This window comes from Vollenhovia emeryi, unplaced genomic scaffold, assembly GCF_000949405.1.
Source record: "Vollenhovia emeryi isolate VEMERY1.0 unplaced genomic scaffold, V.emery_V1.0 DF939250.1, whole genome shotgun sequence".
Lineage (NCBI taxonomy): Eukaryota > Metazoa > Arthropoda > Insecta > Hymenoptera > Formicidae > Vollenhovia > Vollenhovia emeryi.
Window position 1 is genome coordinate 234609 of NW_011967116.1, and position 22413 is coordinate 257021.

At 47.1% G+C, this 22413-nt stretch overlaps 1 protein-coding gene across 1 annotated transcript in view; it reads right to left on the reverse strand.

Annotated features, from left to right (window-relative positions):
* The window catches only part of LOC105559886 (neuroligin-4, X-linked-like), a 219902-nt gene extending 198402 nt beyond the window's left edge, over positions 1-21500 (reverse strand). The window contains exon 1 of the mRNA XM_012008519.1: positions 19961-21500. The gene's annotated coding sequence lies outside the window, so the exon portion shown is untranslated. The remainder of the gene's footprint in view (positions 1-19960) is intronic.
* Positions 21501-22413: the final 913 nt, after the last annotated feature.

Here is a 22413-nt window from a genome sequence, read left to right on the forward strand (position 1 = left end):
GAGAGAGAGAGAGAGAGAGAGAGAGAGAGAAGTTCGGGCTCTCGAATCGGCGAGGCACGTAAAACGCAGCAATCGAGCACCGTCGGGGCCGTCGGTTATCCTGAGAGCTGACGAAGGTAACGCGGGGTCGGTCGCGCGCGAAACAAGGAGACGGGACGCTCGAGAAGCGCCGGAGTTTCGTCCTCCGAATGACGAAAGTAAAAGGTGGGATACGTGGCGATCGTTCTCCATTTTAAGTGAAAACTCGGAGTTACGGCCCGGCGTGAAGTCGACCAGGCCGACTCGCGAGGAACGCGCGCAATCTTTCGTGGAATGTCGAGGCGGGCGACAACCACAGGGACAACGTTCGTCTCGCGTTTGAAAAACCGAATTATAGATAAGGCGCAGGTATCCGACCGCCCCGCGAATAATGCCCGAGCTACCGACGCGACGGGGCTTTTATGACGTCTTTACGCGATGGTTCTCTCTCTCTCTCTCTCTCTCTCTCTTGCTCTCTTTCTCCGCCTCCCCAAGTTCGCCGATATATAGCGCAATCCACCCTCTCGCAATTTACGCCCCGATGTTTACGAGCGCTCGTGATTGCGCGAAATTCGCGCTTCATCGCCGGTCTGATTAACCTTTAACGTCCGATCGTACGACATATGCAGAGCCGTAAGTTCGCGGGACTACCGTTTCGCTGGGTTTCATTAAACGTGAATTTCCTGATTTCGCGAATTACGCGCCGTGCTTATAAAATGGATTAGCACATATTGTTCTAGCATTTGTTAATAAACAAAGGCACGAGTTTAAAGGAATTAAATAACTAATGGGCCTTCCCAGAATATCGTTTCTACGGAGATTACTAATTAATAAAGTAAATACATGCTTTATGGAAACAGGTTGCCAAACAGAAAGGAGGGGAGAGAGAGAGAGAAGGGGAGGGGGGGGAGAGAGCGAGAGAGCCCGCAAAATTCAACGAAAAAGGCTCCTTGATATCCTCAGTAATTACGGAGAATTCTCGTGCGTCTCGGCGGCCGCAAAAAGATTCGCTCTTTACTTTACAAGATTAGCAAAAAAGCACTCGTACAGAATGAAATCCTCGCAATGTAAAAAAAATCAGCTTGCAGCGCTGCTGCGACCAAGTTCCGCAATGAAACTCGAGAGCAAGGAGTAGGATTCCCTGCCGAGAGAGCGAGGAGGGATTTCCTCAGCAGATATTCCCCGTACTCTTTACACGCGGCTCTCGGGGTCGAGGAGCCTGAGCTGAATGAGCGGAAAAAGAAGTTCCGACTCTTTTGCCGAGAACCAAGTTCGAAGCGCGCCCCATGAACCGTGGATACCGAAACGAAGTGACGCTAAACTAATTTCACCCGCTTCTGCTCCGAACGTTTTTCGACCCCCCCCCCCGCCTTCGGCGCCTCGAACTAAACCCCCGACGACAGCGGCGGGGAGGGGGAGGGAGGGGGAGGGAGGGGGAGGAAGGGGAGGGTCGCGGTTGGTCGCGAAAAAAAAAGGGACAACATCGCGGCTGCAGCCATGGATGAAAATCTCGCGACACAAAGGACGCACCGCCTCCCTTATTCCCCGTCTGCCACCTTCTTTTCCGTTCTCGCCGTCCCTTTCGTCTTCCCCTTACTTCTTCCTTCTGGCGCGTCACAACATTTTTCCTCCCACTCCTCACGCGCCTCCCTCATCTGCCGCACTAATTGACGTTTCGCTGGCGTGCACTCCTGGCGAGGCAACTACTCCCTTCGGAGCCAGGCCGCGAGCTCTCTTTGTTATCCTAATCACGAGAGCGATGTCGTTAGCCGGTGCTTCCCGCATGCGCGCGTACGCCGCACGCGCAGACCGCTTTTATTTGCGAGCTAATTTATTATGCTAATTACTTTTCCGAGTGCGCTCCGCGCGCGAGCCGACTCGCGTGCTCGTTTCAAGAACGGAGCGGCGCGCGACAACTGGTTCTCGTACAATTTGTCCCTCTTACACTAGTTCCTTTCTATCTATCCCGACCGTGTGTGAGTGTGTGCGTATCTGTGTGTGTGTGTGTGTGTGTGTGTGTGTGTGTGTGCTGGTTTCCCGCTCTCTTGGCTTTTTTTAATCATGCGACGAGTTTAAAGAAGAGCACGGGAACCGCGCGTGCCGCAAAAAGAGAACAATTGATTGGCCTGATTGCAATTGTACTACGCGAGCGTTTACTCGAATTCTCGCTGCGCGTTTTCTGCGCGCACTTTGTTACCTGCTGTATTATATCATCAATAGAAACCATTGTTAACAAGAGTTGCTGTTATTAATACCGGTTACGTCAACCTCCTGTCGATAATTAGTAATTCTTGTTATCATCTTTCGAGATCGGCTATTTCGATCAACCCGTACGTCCCAATCTTTGGGGGGGGGGGGGGAGGATTTCTCGAGACACCGCAACGAAAAATAATAATGCTGATTGAGATTGAAGCGCGCAGACGTCCTGGTTTATTTAGAGAACGTCTATTCCGTGTCTTTTGTTCATTTTAATCAAGCCTACCATTTATGCAAGCCCGGAGAACTATGTAGAAATTTAATGGAAACTCATTCTGATACAGATTGGGAGCTTTCGATCGGATGATATTCCATTTTGTTTTATCACAAAGAGAGAGCGAGAGAGAGCGCGAGAGAGTTCTATGCACAAGCATTAATCATTCCCTTTGATATTCTGCAACACGCAACCTATATATACATTCGGTTACGTAGCATTGCAAAACAAAGCTAGAAATGACGAATTTCTATTAAATTAAATATTTTAACACGCGCAAATAGCGGCCTAAGTTAATATATTTGTCATAACGCGCGGCGCAATCTCTATCGTTAACTTTGTTATCTGATGGGCTTGATTAAAGGCAAGCGCAATATAATGCCGGTCGTAATAATTCAATTACAATTTATAGTACCACTGCGCATTGCCCATTACCGGTAAACAATTTATTTGCAGCTGCAGCTCATACATCTGTGCATAAATTACGCTCGTTGTAATTATTGACAACTCACCTGCTGCATTGGAAAATACCATATTAAAGAAGATATCGGTTTCGTATATAATTTTAGAACATAATAATATACAAATTAATTAATATAATTCGGAATATCGAAATCAGAAATTATAGCTTTGGATGTTTAAATATTAATTTGTATTCGTATTAATGTTTAAATATGTAGAATGATTAAACGTTAATTCGCAATATGTCGAATGCCTCAACGTTAATTCGCAACCGCGAGTAACGGCTCGGCTAGAAATGGCCGTGTAGGGGAGCGCTTAGATATTATACACGTGCGAAGAGGAAGAATCGCGAGGGGACAAATTGGTGTTTTCCATTTGAAAAACTCATCAACGCCCATAGATATTACGGAATTTATTTTCGCGACCTACGAATTAGACTGTTACGCTGTAATATTAAACGTGACGACGCGTCGTCGCGAAATTTATCGTCACGACGTAATACCGAGCAAGTTTAAAGTGACCCCGAGCACGAATATTTCCATGCGTTCTATTGTATTTTCACGTTACGTAGCGTTAATCTATACTGTGACGAGCGGGACGTTGCAATTCGTTATCAACTGCATTTACATACGTTTTACCTGTGATTTACACATTTTCATGTATCGCGCGTTAATTCTGTATGGAGGGCACGAGATCTTTTACTCCGCGGCAATTTCTGTCTCATAAAATGACAATTTACGGAGCTTATTTAAAGCGCGCGCGAGACAGAGAGAGAGAAGCTATTCTTCTTCTTTTATAAAATTAATTAATTCCGCAGATTGTGCCCCGTGCACTTTATTGACTTTTCGCATCTGAAACCGGGACGCCTGGGGTGTTAATGCAACAACGTTCGGATAATACACGAGCCGTTTATTTTCAAAGTAAGCCAGTTTCGAGACATCATGAATTTGAATGAGATGTGAACACGAACCGGCGCGCAGATATAGCACGATGAGTTTAACGAGATTTCCGATAAGCGGGTTTGCCACGGCCCCGAAATAAATCAGACTCAAATCATTTTGATCCGTCTGCGGGGGAGGGAAAAAAAGAGACAGAGAGAGGGATAGGGAGAGAGAGAGAGATAGACGATGGTGGAGTTCTCTGGGGAAACGACATCCGGGCTCGCTTGCATCATACGCGGTGTCTTGATTATCTGCAAATCTCGCGCGAGATTTACACGGCGGTTCAACGTCCCTCTCGTCTGCGCCATCCCTTCCTTCGTCTCTCTCTCTCTCTTTCCACCTGTCGTGTCTGGTTTTTTCCACACCCAGCCTGCGGCGCAACCGTTGTTCGCGGCGGTGGAGCTGATCGGGGAAAAAATCACGACTCGGGGAAGAGGCGAAATTGACTCCAGATGCGATGCCGGAGAGACGAGAATGCAGCCCGGAAAAGAAGAAACGCGAGGCGGGATAGGAGACTCGAGGGTGACGGGGGATGGGAGGGTGCGTCGTGTCAGATCATTGAGAGGTGCCGCGCCATTATCGTTCGTCGTTCATGGCAAAAAGTCCCGGATCCCGAGACGAGTGCGCCCGGAACGAGGAATACGCGCTCTCGAATCCGCGGCCTCGATCTTCCCCCTCGATCCTGCACCGGCGAGCGGCGCCCGGGGGCAACGAAATGTCTCGCCGGGTAGGAATTTTTCGAGAAGCTAAGGCCTGGTTTCACCGACGTTGCTTGACTTTAAGCTTAGTCTAATTCGTTTTTTGTCTCTTTCCAACTGTTACCTCGGAAACAGACAAACGTGAATTAAACCAAGATTATCCTAAGGGGATCCTAAAGCCGTCTGTTTTATCGACATTCTTTGTTAGAAGTAATCTTTTAATTGGCTTTATAGAAATGCAAAACTCTTTTACGAAATTAAAGTCCGCAGCAAAATCTAGACTATGCTGGACGACTTTATATAAAAAACGAAACAAAATAAGAAATTTTACTAATTTCTGACACACTGACGACAATATTTGCTTGACAAGAATTATACAATAAATATATACAAAATGAGACCAGCATACTCTAGGAACAACATATAGGAACAATATCGTACAAAGAACTAATTGTAAGATTAATAGCCTAGAAAAAAAGATTGCTTCTAATAAACGCAAGTCGAGAAATCCAAGATAGAAGAAGAGAAAAAGAGCAGTATGGCGTGTAGAAATAGTTGCAGGACTTTTCGAGTAAAGCCATGGTATTGACGATGCTAGAATTCGATCCAAAATCTCGGTCTGAGCAATGTGTAGCCAATATTAGGTGCTGCTTTTTCACCAAAGTTACAAATTGATTGACTATAAATTTTTCGGGCCGAGTAGAACTTGAAATGAAAAAGTCAATAATTGACGTTTTTAATTCATAAAACTCCTATCTTATCGACACTGATCGAGTTCGCCAGGGCTTTAGGATCCCCTTAAAGTTAAGCGACGTTTTGCGAGGCCGGGCCGAAAATGCCACGCGCCGCTGCTATACGCGCGAGCCGTAAACTACGGAAAGCGCGAGTGACGGAATTTACGGCGCGAAATTCCGACGGTTATCGTTTCAAGTTTTTACCCCCAGACGCGCGGCCGAAAACCGAAGTTTAAACTATAACTCGGGGAGCAAAAAATTTACGGACGCGCGCGCGCGTTCTGACAACGGCGAGATTGAAAGGGTGTATCCCGGCGTCGCGCGCGAACGCAAAACGACGAATCAGCGGAATACTTTGTGTGATAAATGAACAATGTGGCTTCAAAGCGAAACCCGCCGACGAAAAGTGCAGCTGGATCCGGCGAGATCTAGCGAACGGTTTTATTTAAACGAAAAATTGCGAGTTTATTTTCTCCGCATCCATGCTTTTTCTCTCCCCCCCCCCCTCCCCAGCGTCATTTGTAACACGGTAACGGCGATACACCGTAATAGTAATAATTGGCTAGATTAAGGCTGGGGGATATTCCCGAATAAATAATTTATCGCCTTACGATCTCGCTGTAAATCGCTTCTGGCGAGCTGAGCGCTCGATAATCTTGTCTCAGGTAAACGTTAATCGATACAACGCGCAATCTCTATTTATTTACCGGTATTCGCACCGCCGGATATTTCATGTCGTTACGTAACGTAAGGAGAAACGATGTTCGTGCAATACTGTTAAATTTATGAACAGGAAGCTACGCGGTCGGAAGATGCACGCCCCGGCGTCGTCTCCCTAACAAGCGCGCTATCACCTGCTGCGCGGATGTTGCCAGTAAGATCGATCCCTCCGGGGTGTCCTTCGCGTCTCCTTTCACCCTCAACTACCCTCCTTATCGGTCCAGCTCAAAACGGCATAAAGAAACGCGGCGGTAATTTAAAAAGGCTTCTGATCTCTGGAAGTTTCCTCTCGTCTAGATTGTATTTCGCATCTTCGTCGGTCTCTCTTTCGAGATACGTTGTTAATATATCGAAGATGCTGCGTAGCGAGTTTATCGAGCATCGAGCTTCAAATGCGGCTAATAAGAATGCTCGGTGGGGAAAGTCAAGTGAATTTCAAGAATGTCGAAATGCCGTTTGCATCTTTATGGGGACGCTGAGCGAATTGTCAGTTCTAGATGCAAAAGGTGTACAAGGTGCCGAATCACTCCAGCATCCCCTTATAAGCGCGTGTAGCGTCACGCGTGTATTTTTAATCACAGGCTGAATTACGAGGTTGTTTCAATGGTCCGGCGGGTTCGGGGGGAAAAAAGGCCGGCGCGCGATTAAATTATTATTTACCGGCGAGCTGCGGGCATTAAAAGCTCATTTGCACGTGGCCGCGTCGTGATACCAAGAGGCGAGCAGTGCGCTCCGAGGTGGACCGTGGGCTTGCGCGCGCGGTTTCACCCGTTTCTTCTCCGTTCTCCGACGCTCCCTCTCGCCGGGACTCTTTTCTTCGGGGTCGAGCATTATTCTGGGCGAAGAAGCGTGAGATGAAGTGGAGATTAAACTCGCGTCCATCTCGGCTTAATTGGGGTCGCGAAAAAGGCATGAAAAATTAATTAATAGCCGCGGTACACCTCGACAGTCATCGAAACGCCGCTCCGGCCGGTGCATCGTTTTGCGGCGCGTACGGTTGCGCGTTCCACGCGCCGAGGAATATCTAGATATTCCACTCCGACCGCGCACACCTGGCTTTTAATTTATTTTTCTCAATTAGAGCGGCTGCTGGCTGGATCTCGTGTCTTTCCTTTTAATCGCGCTCGCGCTCGAGTTTTCCCCATTTCCACGAGGAACGCGTCTCGGCCGACCGAGAATGGACCGTCGGAGCCGAGCTCGTTGTTTTCGATATTTCGCGGCTCTCGAGCAATGTGGCGAGCAATCGGAGCCGATAATTATCGGGGCTGACGGACGAGAGACGGCTCGGATATCTGATAATAATCGATATTCAGGCTTTCTTCCCTACCAAATGTTTCATTGTGGAATTATCGACATCCGACGGTCCGCGTCTCGTCGTGACGTTTGCAACGAACTTCCCTACCGCCTAAACGACCTGCAAACAGCGTGTCTAGACTTGTAAAAATTTCTCAATGGTATTTACCAGACGATATTCCGCGCACGGTGCATTCTCTTCAAACTCGGCTATTCAAAGCGAAGACGGTGTAGCACCTTAAACGCCTGGCACACTCTCCGAGTACATACTCGGTTAATTTCTTTCATCGTTGCTCCCTGAGAGTTTCCCTTCTTTTTGCTCTTGGGATCAAAAGAGCACACACCCGGCTTCGTATTTGCCGACACAACCACCCAGATAAGCACGCGCTCGCGCGGCGATCTTCCGCACGTTAACGAGCGTTTTCGCCGGCATTATAACTAAACTCTTTTCTAATTTCTAATCATTTGCATTGAAAAAAAATTACGTGTACGCCCGAGCTCTTGCGCACGAGATTTGCGAACGGCTCTCTCCGACGCGGAAATCACTTTTTAAATGTACAGCGACGCGACGGCCAGAATGGTTGCGACACTTTTTCTTAATGAAAATGTTCTTCTCCGAGGAATATTTTACTCAATGGCCATTCCGATTTATTTCTCGAGTAAAATTTTCCTCCGAGAAAATGTTTTGGAACGCAAACCTGAATCTAAATGCTCGTTCTTAAACTCATTTTAAAAAACAGTGTTGCATCCATTCCGTCCATCACTGTACAATCTGCATGCGTTAAGGCCGAATCAAACTAGCAATTGCCGCGACTCGGATTGGACGGAAATTGGCGATTGACGATCGTTTTCTAACTAATGAGAGCAAAGCAGCCAGCGTAATCGACTCTCATTGGCTAGAAGACAGTCACCAATCGCCAATCCCAATCAAATACGGAGTTGACAATTGCTAGTCTGATTCGGGCTTTACATTGCGCGGAAATTTGCGCGAGCATTACGAGACGTCCGTCGCGATGGTTATTCGAAATGAATTTAAATTCCTACGAGTTACAGCGTGAGTTGGCCGTAAAATCGGCGGCACTCGAAATTTTCACCCCAAACAGGCGGCGCAATATCGCTCGCCGGCGGCGACGCGGCCCATAGGGAAACCGGGGAACAAACGCGTCGCGAGCCGACGAGGACTGAAGGGTGCTCCGTTTTCCCGTTGTTCGTCTCTCGGGAATAGGGCCGGCACAAAGGATTTATGAAAGTGGGAGGTTCCGTGATTGTTGAGGTCTCGCGAATAATAAAATGATTGTATTCTTCATTTCTTTCTACAATCGTGCTAAATCGTACTAAAATTAGAATAATACGATCGCATTAAGAATAACCCCGATAGGTAGAGGTGTGACATTTTGATGTTATCTTTATAAGCAAAATATACGCAAAATTAATTCAAACATTGATTTGTTTGGACCATTCCAAATATCAAATTTGGAATTATTTGGATACAATAAAATTTATTAAATTCACAGAAATCCTCCTCTCTGTGTATCTTGTCACACACACACACACACACACCTCTTTAGGGATATAGCCCTCCAGATGGGAGGTTTCCTTCGGCAAGCTGAGCAGCCTACCGAAGATGAAGTAAAACCAAATGCTCAAAGTACCAGAACGAGAACTGGGTAAAACAGGCTTTAAGTCTAATACACGAAGAAGAAGAAGAAGAAGAATTAAGAATAATCCCGATGGGAAAATGTTTTAAATATTGTACAATCATTGCATCATCGAAAAGAAGGAAATTTCACAATGATTGCATTAAGGTGATTCGCTAAAACGCAGTGGTTTTGTAGGAATAAAATTTCTAAATGCTGCTCGCCCAAAAACTGATAATCTCAACTTAGGGAATAAATCATGCACAATTATTTCAACATTTAGAAACACAATTGCCCGGCAACACAGTTACGCGTAACAAATGTTTAAGAAAGTTTTAGCGTGGGACGTGTTTACCGTTGGGCCTGCTTTTATCTCATTTCGCGTGAATTTCACTTACGAGTATGAGACGCCTCGTAGCGGCAGCTCGTCGACAGCAATTTAATTGTGCAGATATTCTGCCAAGGTGATTCGCTAAACGCAGCTGTTTCGCTGATATACATACTATTTAGAAATGCACTGCGCAAATATTTATCAATATTTGATGAAAGGTCGCTATTTCTGCATGTGTTGTTCGAAATATGTACGCGTAATTCCAGCATTCCAAGTTTAATCCAGATTTCGTAACATAATTTGCTAAATATTTTCCTATCGGGGAATAACAGCGGAGGCATCGCACAAATAAAACGCGCGTAAGGAGAACAAAATCGTGCGACGAGAGACGAGCGACGGGCCGCGTCCATTTTATCGAGGGCGATGCGAAGACGCGGGCAACGTCGTATCGAACGCACCGGGATGTCCGCAGTCCTTGTCTCTTTGTCAAATCCAGTTCTTCAGGATTTAGTCGACAATTTTTTTTTTCACCCAGACACCGGGAATCTTCTAGGCGGCCCTGCGGGGGAAAAAGCCTCTCTACCACGTACCGCGGGCGCTCCTTCTTTCCGCGGATGACACTGACGAATGTCTGCCGTCGCCGGCGGAATTATCTGACGCGCGCCTCTCGCCGAGAGAGAAACGGATTCACAAGGACCACCTGATGTTTCCGCTCCATGGCGGTGCAAGGTGATACGAACGAGCGGAATACTCGATATCACTTCTCGCGCGGCGTCTCAATCCATTATAATTATATCAGAGGGGCTGGGATCGCGCGCGCGCCCCCCCACACACACACATACACACGAGGGGTGGCGGGGGTGGCGTAAGACGACGGAGAACGGGGACGAGGGCGAGGGGGGAAAAAGATTAATAGCCCGCAACAGCCGTGGTTGTTGCAGCTAACGATGACAGAATGAAAAATAAGTGTCGGATAACAGCGAGTGTTTCTAATGTAATAAATAGGCTGGAATTAATGCGCGATTTTTCATCGGCCGTTATCGAGTCGTGTATACCTGGCGCTGCAATTTCGCGCATAAGGGATCCCGGTGTAACGGCGATTAATGATATCGTACGCGCGAATAAACGATTCTCGCGCGCGCTTCACTATTGTGTTTATTACCTCGTGCAAATGCATTCGATAAATCGGCATATTGTCACGCGTGCGGAAAATATGGGTGGCGCGCGGGAACTTGCCAATTTGGACTCGGGGAAGCTTTCGACTGTCGAGAGGTAAACTCGGAAAGGATTGCACAGCCTCTTAAGACAACACGGCACTATTTTTCCTACTGGATTGCTTGCGAGGGCCAATCAGGGGGTCAATTCTGTATCTCACGATATAGTGAAAATGCTAAAAGCGAGCGGCTTTGTCTCTTTCTAAGGGGACGGTTGGAGAGAGACAACCCGGGGAGAAGTAACCTGTCGATCGATGTCGAAGCAATGTCGAATCGAAATCGACACCGTCAAATTGATGTCGATTCGACATTGTGTCGACGAATTATTTCTCCCTGGGAAAGCTGTTCGCTTTCAGCATCTTCACTATATCGTAAGATACAGAATTGACCCCCTAGATTTAAGTTAACGGCACACGATACTATTTTTCCCTACTGGATTGCTTACGAGAACCAATCAGGGCTTAGCCTTGAATCACCTGATCTAAAACTCTGCATCCTTATTGGTTCTCGTAAACAATCCAGTAGGAAAAGTAGTATCGTGTGCTGTTGGCTTCAGCCTTAAGTCACCCGATCGAAAACTCTGCATCCTGATTGGCCCTCGTAAGCCATTCAGTAGAAGAAATAGTATCGTGTGCCGGCTTTACTGACACCTTGTGGAACGTTTGCTGACGCAAGGGAAAGCTGAATTCCGCGAAGACCTCTTCCCACTCGAATTAAAACGTTCGCCAGACAATGACGTTCAAATTAAAACATCAAATTGATCCGTATCTCGCAATTTCTCGTAATAGCATTAACAAGCATTATCGCAGAGACGAGGGCGACCGGCTACCTCGCGGAGATAGCGTCTTTACCTCGGCGAGGCAGCTTGGAAGCTTTTCAATTGAATTAGAGATATCAATCTTAATGGTGGAGATAGGCAGACTACCGCCGAGATGGACAGACAGATAGACGGACAGAGCGAAAGGGACCTCGAGCTTGCACAAACACCGCGTCGTGCGAGCAGCGCGACGGCCCCGCGAGCGGCCCGCCATTGCGAGGTATTCGTTTGCCTGAGAAACGTAATTTGCGCCAATGAAATTTGTACGGTAATCTCCTTACGTGTGCGAGCGAGTAGGCGGCCGCGATCTCTGCAGGCGCCAACGGTTAACTGGAAAGTTCAACACGATGATGCTGGTTTAATACCGCGGCCCTCGGAGAGGTCCTCCCCCGCGCGTACCGGATCGCGATCTCCCGTCTAATTCATGCACGTCGAGTCAAACGGGAAGGGGAGCTGCCTGATAGCATCGACGACGAGTGTCGACGAGTGTCGGCGGGGACGGGGCGCGCCTTATCACGTACGCTAACTAGTTAATTAAGGGGCGCGCGTTTCCTAATTAAGTCGGCTACCTCCATCCTCCGTCCGTCCCTTTGCCGACCCATCGCCGCCGCCGCCGCCGCCGCTGCCTTCGTATAAACGTCGAATTAATACGGCCTTGCTTTTGTGCCCCGCGCACGGCGCGTTCACGCGAACGTCACTTATGCTAATGTCGTTACGGTTAAATTCGCGCGAATAACAAGGGCCACTTCGGTAAACGGATACAGGGATCTGGGCGATGCGCGCAAAGTGCCTTCACCCGTGCCAATTCCGCGTCAGACGACACGGCGTGAGGCTCCTTTCCCCCGCGTATCCTGTGGTGTTCGGGGGTAGTGTACACAATGGTGCACGTGTACAATGCGCGGGAGACGAGAGTGCTTGGCGGAGGCGATGCGAGACTTAATGAAGCGCGAACGAAATGTTAATCGCGTACACACGCGAGCTCTCCTCTTCCGGTCCTCTCTCGCGCGCACAACCAGTTTCGATTAGAGCCAAGCTGGCCAACTTTCTGGGTTCTTCCATTTCTGGCAACTCCCTGAAGAGCGAACAAGCGAAAACGAAACCGAGAGAGGAGGAAGGAAGCTATAGAGAATGCGCATCCTTCTCTCTGGTTATAGAGACGTTAATTGTCGCGCGGCGACACCTCGCGATTGACAAAGGCCGAGAGTCCGTGCACTTGTAAAAATCTTGATTGGCGTATGCTCTTAATCTTGGCTAAATCTAGGAGCACGCTCCTTACGGACCGACGAATTTTACCACAGTCGCGAAAGCAGCTTTTTCCGCTGAACACGGCCAGCGATTGCACGCCGCGAGAATAAATGGAGCGGTGGTTAATTCAGAAACGGTTAGCACTTGCCGGCACCGCAAATTTGCCAAGGGGCGTTTACACTTTGCCCGTTCGACACGCGAGAGTAATTAAATGTCCCGTGGCGGAGGGCGCATTCGTCAAACCCGGCGGAAATGATTTCTGGAGAGCGTGCGGAATGCGGTGATACAAAACGTAGATATCTCTCTTGAGAAGGGTCGGGCTACACTCCGCTACACCGGGGAGCTCCGTGCGGAATCCTCCGCTAGATCACAGCTAGAATGTGCTCGTTTTCTGTCACGTATAAAACGGAAACTGACATACTATTACCCGGTGCATTCTATCATCTTCTCGTGTCGGAATGGCTGACGCTTTATATTTTATAAGTAACTTCCGCGTGCGTGTCCCTGCAGACTGCGAGGCGATAACGTTGATTATCAAAACTTTAAGGGGATCCTAAAGCCGCCTGTTTTATCGACATTCTTTGTTAGAAGTAATCTTTCAATTGGCTTTATAGAAATGCAAAACTCTTTTACGGAATTAAAGTACGCAGCAAAATCTAGAGTATGCTGGTCGACGTTTCGTTTTATATCAAAAACGAAAGAAAATGAAAAATTTTACTAATTTTTGGTACACTTGACGACAATATTTGCTTGATACAAGAATTCTACAATAAATATATACAAAATAAGACCAGTATACTCTAGGGACAACGTATAAGAATGATATCGTGCAATTAGAACTAAGATTAAGAGCCTAGAAAAAAGATAACTTCTAATAAACGCAAGTCCAAAAATCCAAGTCTACAAGAAGAGGAAAGGAGCAGTATGGCGTGTAGAAATAGTTGCGGGCTTTTTCGAGAGAAGTCGCTGCCAAACATCTGTCAGATTGTCAGTAAATGTGTAACTAATAAAATTGTTGTTTTTTTTGTACAAGTTGCAAATTGATTGGCTATAAATTTCTCGGACCGAGTAGAACTTGGAATTAAAAATGTCGATAAGTGACGTTTTTAATTCCGTCTCCTATTTTATCGACACTGATCGAGTTTGCCAGCGGCTTTAGGTTTCCCTTAATATCTCGCGCAAACGGGCGCGGTAACGTCGAGACGCAATTAGCGCGCCTTGGTATATTTGCCTCAACGTCTCGGTACTTATTGTCCCCTATCTTCGATCTACGTACGGGAACAAATTCGTAGAAAAGTGCCTCGGCCATTCCCGCGCGTTTTCGTCGCGAGCGAGCGATCTTGCGTGTCGCGAAAATGTCACGTGTTCGTGAATGCACGGCACGCGTGTAGCATTCGGGAAACGCGAGCGTGTAATCACACGGTTACCGGGCAGGCATCAACTCGTAAAATCTCCAACGACGGAATGACGTCGGGAATGGAACGACGGGAGCGGCGCACGATCGGACACACGTATGCGGTACGTGTGCATACGCGAGGGAGAGCCGGGAAGAGAGAGAGATAGATGAACCTGGTGTCCGTGTCGGCTGTGACGTGCACAAAGGGTAAAGTAACTTGATACACACGAGTCGAGTCTTGATATGCAAAGCGCGTGTGCGATCGTGGCGCGTATCCGGCGCCGGCTTGGAAAATCCTACGACGACTACGACGACGTCGAGAATTGCGCGCCGGCTTGGAAAGCTCGCGACGCCGGGCACCGCGTCGCGCTTGGTAGCGATATTTTTTATTCCGCAAAGTAACGGGCAAGGTAACAGGCCTCCCGGATCCCGCTCGCGCCGCGCACGTGCCACGTTTACTTACGATTGTAACAAGTTGCCGCGCCGAGCCGAGAAGTCGATTCGCAATTTCGCAGCGAGTTACGATGGCGCAAATTCAGAGAATGGCGTTGTTTCGAGGCGGAATTACGATTGATGGTTAACATAACAGCTGCTAGTTACTCTAGTTGGCACGGAAGTTGCTAGTTACTCTCATGTTGAGAATACGCTTCATTTTATAATATATTCAGAACTGACTCGTGGTAATAATAGTCTTCTTCTTCCTCGTGATATACTAGGCTTAAAGCCTGTTTTATCTAGTTCTCATTCTGGTGCTTTGAGCATTTGATTTTAATTCATTTTCGGTAGGCTGCTGACCTTGCCGAAGCCTCCCATCTGGAGGGCTATACCCCTAAAGGGTGTGTGTAACAAGATACACTGAGAGGACGATTTCTTTGAACTTCATAAATTTTATTGTATCCAAATAAATTTGATGTTTGGAGTGGTCCAAACAAATCGATGTTTGAATTAATAAGTATGATTGTTTGAATTTTAAATAATATATATATTTGTCAAAAATAAAATATCTGTTTGATACAAAAGGAATATTTTCTTTGATTTAAATGATATTATTGCTTTATTCAAACAATATTATCATTTCATAGAAAATATGTGAAAAAATATACGGTTTTACTCAAATAATTATTTTATGTTACTTTTTTACTTTAAAACAATTCCTTGTTACGTTTAAACAAGTAACCTTTTTAAATCAAATATTTTTTATTATTTTAGATTGATTTTTCAACCTCTTGCTTACCAGTATACACATTCATCTTTTTCCTTCTACATTAGAAGAAGAAAGATAAGCACTGAATTAGTGCACTATGTTCAGCTATAAAGAATAGACCATTAGATGATTATATTGTGTCTGCTGATACCGTCGCTTATATGTCCCGCCCCCGTGATTTTACTTACGAATTCGGCGGCCATCTAGTGGCAGCACCGAACTTGATAGGCGCCTGGCCAAATAGACGAAGTCGTTTCCGTAATTTCAACCAAATACATATAATGATTATTCTAATAAAGAAATTATTTCCACGAAACAACGCCTTTCAGTGTATTTTGCTATTTCCACATAAATAAATTTGTTGTTTCATTATACATATTTATTGTAACCAAATAATATATTATTTCGTTAAAATATAATACTTCAAATAATAGTGTTTTCAAATAATACAGGTTGTTTGAACGAAACAACAAAATTTTTATTCAAACATATAAAGTTTCGCATAAGCATATGTTGTTTCAATGGCACAAATTTCAATCAAATAAATAGGAATACTAAAACCAAAGAAACCTCTCTCTCTGTGTACACTGTCGGTAGTTGCCACTTTCCTTCGGGCGATTCCGAAAAATACCGGTGTCCGTGGATTTGAACTCGGATCTTTCGCACATTCCTCTGTGCCACACTCGCCACCATTGATAATAGTGATAATAGTGATAATTCAAAATAATTGGTAATCGTGATGGTAACAGCACAGTATATAACTAGTAGGTCCATTCTCTGCCGGCCCCTTTAATCATTGCGATCTTGATCATGTGGTATTCCGCCATATACCCGGGCAGGATCCAGTGACGTGTATGTGTGTGTACTCATCAAAGTCACACTACCTCACATACAACTTTTCTCTCATTGGTCTGCCCAGAGCAATGCGCAGAAGGAATCGACGCGAAACGAAATGACGAAGTGGACCTACTGGTTATACTATGGTAACAGTAATACTTTTTTTAATTATTCGCACGTGCCATCTGTTATTCGAGTAAAGAGTGAGAACAAGTGTCCATAGGCAAATGGCCTCATTTTTGGTCACAAAGTAAGTACCAAACGAAAGGCCTCGTCAAGCTGATTACAGATATGTCGGTCTCAGATTGTACCTATTTAACGTTCCAGAGATATCGGGCTCCAAAAATTCCATTCCACCCCAAACAAATGGTTGGTGTCTGTCCAGACGGCTTCATCGCTTACGTCCGAGGAATTTTTAGAGCCCGATGTCACTGGAACGTTAAACAGGTACACTCTGAGACCGACGTATCTGCGATCATCTTGACGAGACCTTTTTTTTGTACCTGATTTGTGACCAAAATCGAATGCGACAAAAATGGGGCCGATCTTGTTCTCGCTCTTTACAACAAACCGGAAAGATCAAACGATCCCGGATCTCCGCGCACCTTTCTTCCCATCTCACAGCAACATTGTACTTCATTGCGCATTATAATTGGCAAACGTACACTGCGAAAGCTATGATTAAGCTTCACGGTAAGTCAGACGTGGTTTATGCGCCAGTAAAGCCGCTCGTTAAAATTTTTAAGTCGGCAACCGCGAGAATTTTACAATCCTGTTTATGTCCCGCGGCACATCAAGATGTAAAACCGTGTTCCTCTTATCGCGAAAGTTGCCCGACGCGGCAGACATAACCGGGTAATAAATTATTTTTCATTCGGGACATTTTGTGTCATTCGCACATGATGCTCCAGCTGTAAAGTTCCATTTTCCCAAACGGGTGTTCAGCAAAATTCGAATCTCGAAAGTATTTCCGCGTCAGATTAATCTTTCTTTAAAAACCAAGTACACGGAAAAAGTGTCAGACCAACTCTTACATACGCGAATTAACGCGAGAATCGTTTTGTATATACGCAACAATCTATAATCTTCTTAGAAGCATTTAATAATCTTACAATATTGCAGTCTTATTTAAATACGAAAGAAAAATGTCACTTATAGTCGCCCCAGTGACGATTAAAAATTTAAAAAGTGAGCATGTCAACCCCCAACTGGCAAATTTTATTGAATTCGATACAACGAATTTTCGACCTTACTTCAGGTCCTTTTCAAGTAACAATACAAATGAGAGAAGAAGAAAAATCCGTAGTCAAGCGAGTCATCGTCAACTGTGAGATAGAGTCAAAAGATAAAAATAAAAGCACATCCGAACATTACGGAAGTTCGATTTGAAAGTTCAAATTTGAAGGTGAAGTTTGCCAGTTGGGTTTTGACAATAAGCTCACTTTTTCATTCTTATTTTAATACTATAATTGTCACTTTAAAACTGCATATAACTATTTTGGCAATAAAATCGTTTTAATCATTGTGATCTTCGATTTGAAAACTGTCACTTTCTATCCAATATTGTTTCCTTTCCATTCAAGAAAATTATTCTTAAATAATAAACATATATTTCTTGACTGAATTATATAAAATTGCTTCACTTACGTAAGTTTTCCTTCCTTTATCGCATCTCTATAATCTCATTTCAAGATTTTCACGTTGAAACTAAATATATTTTCAAAGAAGAATATTCTTGTTTTCTGTGTACGCAAATGATACACGTCACAAATGCAAAGGCAGCGAGAGAGAGGGGGGGGGAGGGAGGACATGATGGAGTGTACATCCAGGCACGTTCTACCGGGTCAATATAGGTTGCTATCGTGACTATTATGTGAGAGGCCAAATCATTACGACGAACACGTACGTTGATGTGTGCGTTATTACGAAAATGATGCCACTGAATTGAAGCTGTGATCTACCGGAGGACTGAAACCGTCTCGTTGCCAGTCAATTCTCAATCGAGTTATCGCACTTTGTTAAATACGTTACGTTTTAATCGCCTTCCGGTGTCGCGAGGGGAGGGGGCGCGTCTAAAAAAGACCCGTTTTTAATAAGTGCAGTCAATAGCGAGGGGATTAAAACTAACGATGTTTTCCTTTTATCAATTCAATGCGCGCTGATTAAGTCTGGATGCGGGAAGAATCGAACGAGGCGTAGGGAAAAAGCTTTGTGCGTAGCGCTGGAAATGAAGTGGAAAATCGAAGACAGTCGGAGAGGCGGCTCCGATATTGGAGACGCCATAGGCGTGCGATAAAACGCGTCGCGCGGTAAACAAGATTGAGCGCGCCGGCGCTCATTTGAAAAGTAGCAAAAAGTTCCGCGAGCATTCTTCCAAGAGGAACGGCAAGACTAACTCGATTTGCAGAGGGCCGGATAATAGTCCGAGCCATTTTCAAAATTACCCTCCCCCAAGTAATTCTCGTAAGAAACGAGGCGATACACGAACCTTGTTCTCGAGAGGGAGAGACGGGCGTGGGTGGAGGCGATACACCCGGAACGGGAGTACCGAAATGAAAATCGAAATTTCGATCTCGAATATCGCTGTCGACTCGAGCCGCGCTAATCGGATCCTCGATAACGGCAGCAACGTGACCCGGATTTGAGACGTTTATATTCGAAAGTGAATCCGCAAACTCGCGCGGGGGGGAGCTATTATATTACAGGCATATAATTACGTTTAAACGCGATTCGACTGGTTTTACTTGGGCGGAATCGCCGTCAGATTCGATTGCGCTCATCAATTAATTCGGAGCGTAGTTAACTATAACGATTCGGAAGCTTGCGTGTGGCGTGCCATTACGACCGTTGTTAAAATGTCAGGCGCATTCAATCGCGGACGGAATTACGAGGACGCGCGCTATGAAGTTCGTTCGATTGCAAATCAGTTTAACCGCGAGTACGAATATAACGCGCGCGGGTCCCGCGAAATTATTTACGAGACGGCCCAGCGACGTTCAAATTCTAATTTTCCCCGAAAATTTTGTGCGCCCATAATAAAAATTTAAATAATTAAAGGCTCGCCGCGGAAATTATTTAATTCCGGCACTCCTGCAGTTTGCCGAGTCTGCGGCAGTAATTTTAATTAAGCGTAATAATTGATTCCATACTCACGTGGCGTTTGTATTTTTCACAGTTTCATTAAAATTTTTGTCTCACGGATCGATAAATAAACATTTTTATAATTTCCCCGCGTTTATGAATGGAATAAGTTTTAAAAGTAATCATTAAATTTGCTTTTTATTACCCGTGAAAAGCGCCAGTTTCCATTGGTCGGACAACATACAAAAAAAGTGCATAAAAGTATAAAAAGATATTCACGAAAACTCGTCAAGGTATAATCGTTTCATCAGCAAATGGTTATTTCGCACAATGAAGGACGCTGAGTGCCAGCTGTAATCAATCGAACGACAATTATCTCATGGCTAATGCCCGATGAACCCGAAAAAGCGTATTATTAAACGAGACAAGATCAGAAATAATCTCTGTGACGACACTTAATATTTCACATGGATTCTATCTCCGTATCTCCACAGAAGACACTAATAGCTTTGTACCTCAAGATTGCATATACTTTACGATATCGACCTCGCTTCTGCGCAAAGAGAGGTTCAAATATAACGAGATTGTTAAAACCAATGTTCTCCGAGTTCCTCTCGGCACAGTGTATCAATAGAAGCTTAAAAGCGTCGGTAACGGTCTCGCGATACCTAATCCTTAATGGTTATTAATCGAGCCTGCCTAAGCTTTCCGTTCGACGGGACGATTTACGACGACAGCCCGGTCTGCCTTTTATCCCCGACTCGCGATAAATTCGCGATTAATAACGCGCGCGGGGTCTCGGGGGGGCAAAAGGTTTCCGCGCGGGGCGGATTAACAGCGGACTCGTCAAACATCGACTTACCAGCGAGAACAGTCAGAATCTCCCTCCAGCTGAGCGTAACGTGTAAATCCACGTCCTGCCGGCCGTTCGCAGCATCCGGTCCTCGTGCCCGGAATAATCTGTATTGTCCGGAACACGCTCCGGACTCGCCCTCGCGGACGCGTCAACAGATGAGGGCCACCCTGCACCGCATGCCTACGCCGGCTCGTACGGAGTCGAGAGTCACACGGGGCGCGCACTGTTGGACCGCGTGAAAAGCGCGAGTTTACGAACTCTTCCGGGGTCAATTCGCGGCACCTACGACTCTTGCGACCGACGAGAATTTCGATCGCGCCGGGACGACACTCCTCAGGATAAGGCCAATCTGTCCAGCAACACGTTCAACGACCGGATAAGAGAGCGATAATCGAAGGAATGTTCATTTCTGGCCGCTAACCGCTCGTGTACGTTACGTGCGAGACCCCGCTCGGAAGCTGGGAACGATCAATCATTACGCGGTTATTAAAGGCGCGACTGAACACGAGACGTGAAGCTACACGACCGGACGATTCCTATGAATTATCGACAGCCGGGGCAAGTTCGGCGATGATAACGCTCTAATGATTTCTGCAGTTCCCTGCGAAACTCCCGCGATCGCGGAAAAGTCCGGCAAAGTTTCGCGGCGGCTGCGAAGGGGCGAGGGGAGAGGGAGAAGGAGAGAGGGTGACGAAGCACGCCGGTCTCGATCACGAAACGTTTCGGTGAAATCTCGCTAGCCCAGGACGATCGTCGCCGTCGACGACGACGACGACGACGAGTACGGGCCGAGCTTCAGTTCGCGCGTCAAACTTTCCGACGACTGGTCCCCGTCGGTCGCTCGTACCCCTGTATCCCGAGGAAGGGTCCCCGAGAGCGAGATCCGTGGTTGCGCGATCGCGTCTGAGGGAGCATCGCGCTACCGATTCACCCCGGCATCCGATCCCGGCACGTTCATCTCACCCACCACCTCGACAACTCGCGAGCGGATCACCGAGACTCTCGACTATCTCGGCATCGCCTCGATATTTGTCGGCGAGCGACACGAAAGCGTGTCCGATATCTGATAACACTGTGGGACAGGTCACAAGTAATACGCCGGCGAGGGACGGCGTTCTACGCGCGTAATCCTGGACTCTTGACCGCTCGACGAAGAGCTGGATGAAGGATTCGCCGGAGTTTCGTAGAGTAGAATATTATCCGCTTCGGATGACGATTTTCCACCGGCGCGGGGGATGTCGTGCAGTCGCTCGTCGAGGAATTACGCCGTGACGTGCCGGGGGTCACGCGCAGGTAGCACGTGACACGCGCGACGCCCGCGTGTCGCGTGGACGTGGGTCGTGACGGTGAGACGAGGGAGACGCGTAGGGTCCACGTTACCCCTAGGCACGCGGGGCGCCCGACGTGACGCTCTGGTCGGGTCTGTGTACCGGGGTGCTACTGGGGATAGCCGTATGCTTGTTTTTGCAGAGCTACGCGGCGAGAGAGTGAGACTGGGAGCATAGTGGGAGATACAGGGTGAGAGAGGCTCGGGAACGAGAGGGAGGAGCGGGCTGGTCCAAGCGAGACGGGCAATTCGGCGGAGGGGTTGAACGAGGACGGCGGTAACAGCGGCGGGCGGAAGAGCACGAGAGGGTTGACAGGGGATGAAGCGAGAGGAGGAGAAAGAGGGAGAAAGAGAGGAATCCACCCCGGTCGGGTGGACTCGGCTGGTCTCGACGACGAGCGACGTCGCGACGGCGCAGCAGTCACCAGGACTACCATCCCTCTCCACGTTCTCTCCCTCCCGCCGCGACGATGGGCGACCCTTCACGCCACCATCCACCTCGCGCTGCTTGTCGACCCCCGTACCCCGCGCCTTTTCCAGGGCCATGGATCGATCTCGACGTCCGTCCGTGCATCCGTACGTACATCCGTCCGTAAACTTGCCGCCGCGGCTACGTTATGCCGGGTGTGTATCCGCGATCAGCCAAGACGTATGCACGAGTGTCTGCGTGCGTGACAGGGCGCGTCTCGTCGTCGGGAACGCGTGTCAAATTCGCGACATCGAGCCGACGGGGTCTTTCTCTCTCTCTCTCTCTGTCTCTATGATACGAGTGCACTCGATCGTGCGGCGCGCGTTTCGCTCGGGAAAAGAACCCGCGTGGACCGCGCGTGCAGTCATTACCATGTTGCAAGAATACCAGGTGTAACATTCCCGTGGATGCGCCACTCGTGACCAATCAGAGGATTTGCCCCAAACCTTTAAACTGCACGTCATTGCGGTTGAATGCAGCAAGAACCAGTGAACAATTTGCCCCCAAAATTGGTTACATGCGCAATGTTTCGCCTTGTATCTTTACATCATGGTCGTTACTAACGATAAGGGCGCACGTTCAATTCCGTAGCCGCCGATCGGGATCTGCCTGCCGTAGATCGTCAAAGTAGTTTAATCTGTTCCGCGGATCTTCTTTTTCTGC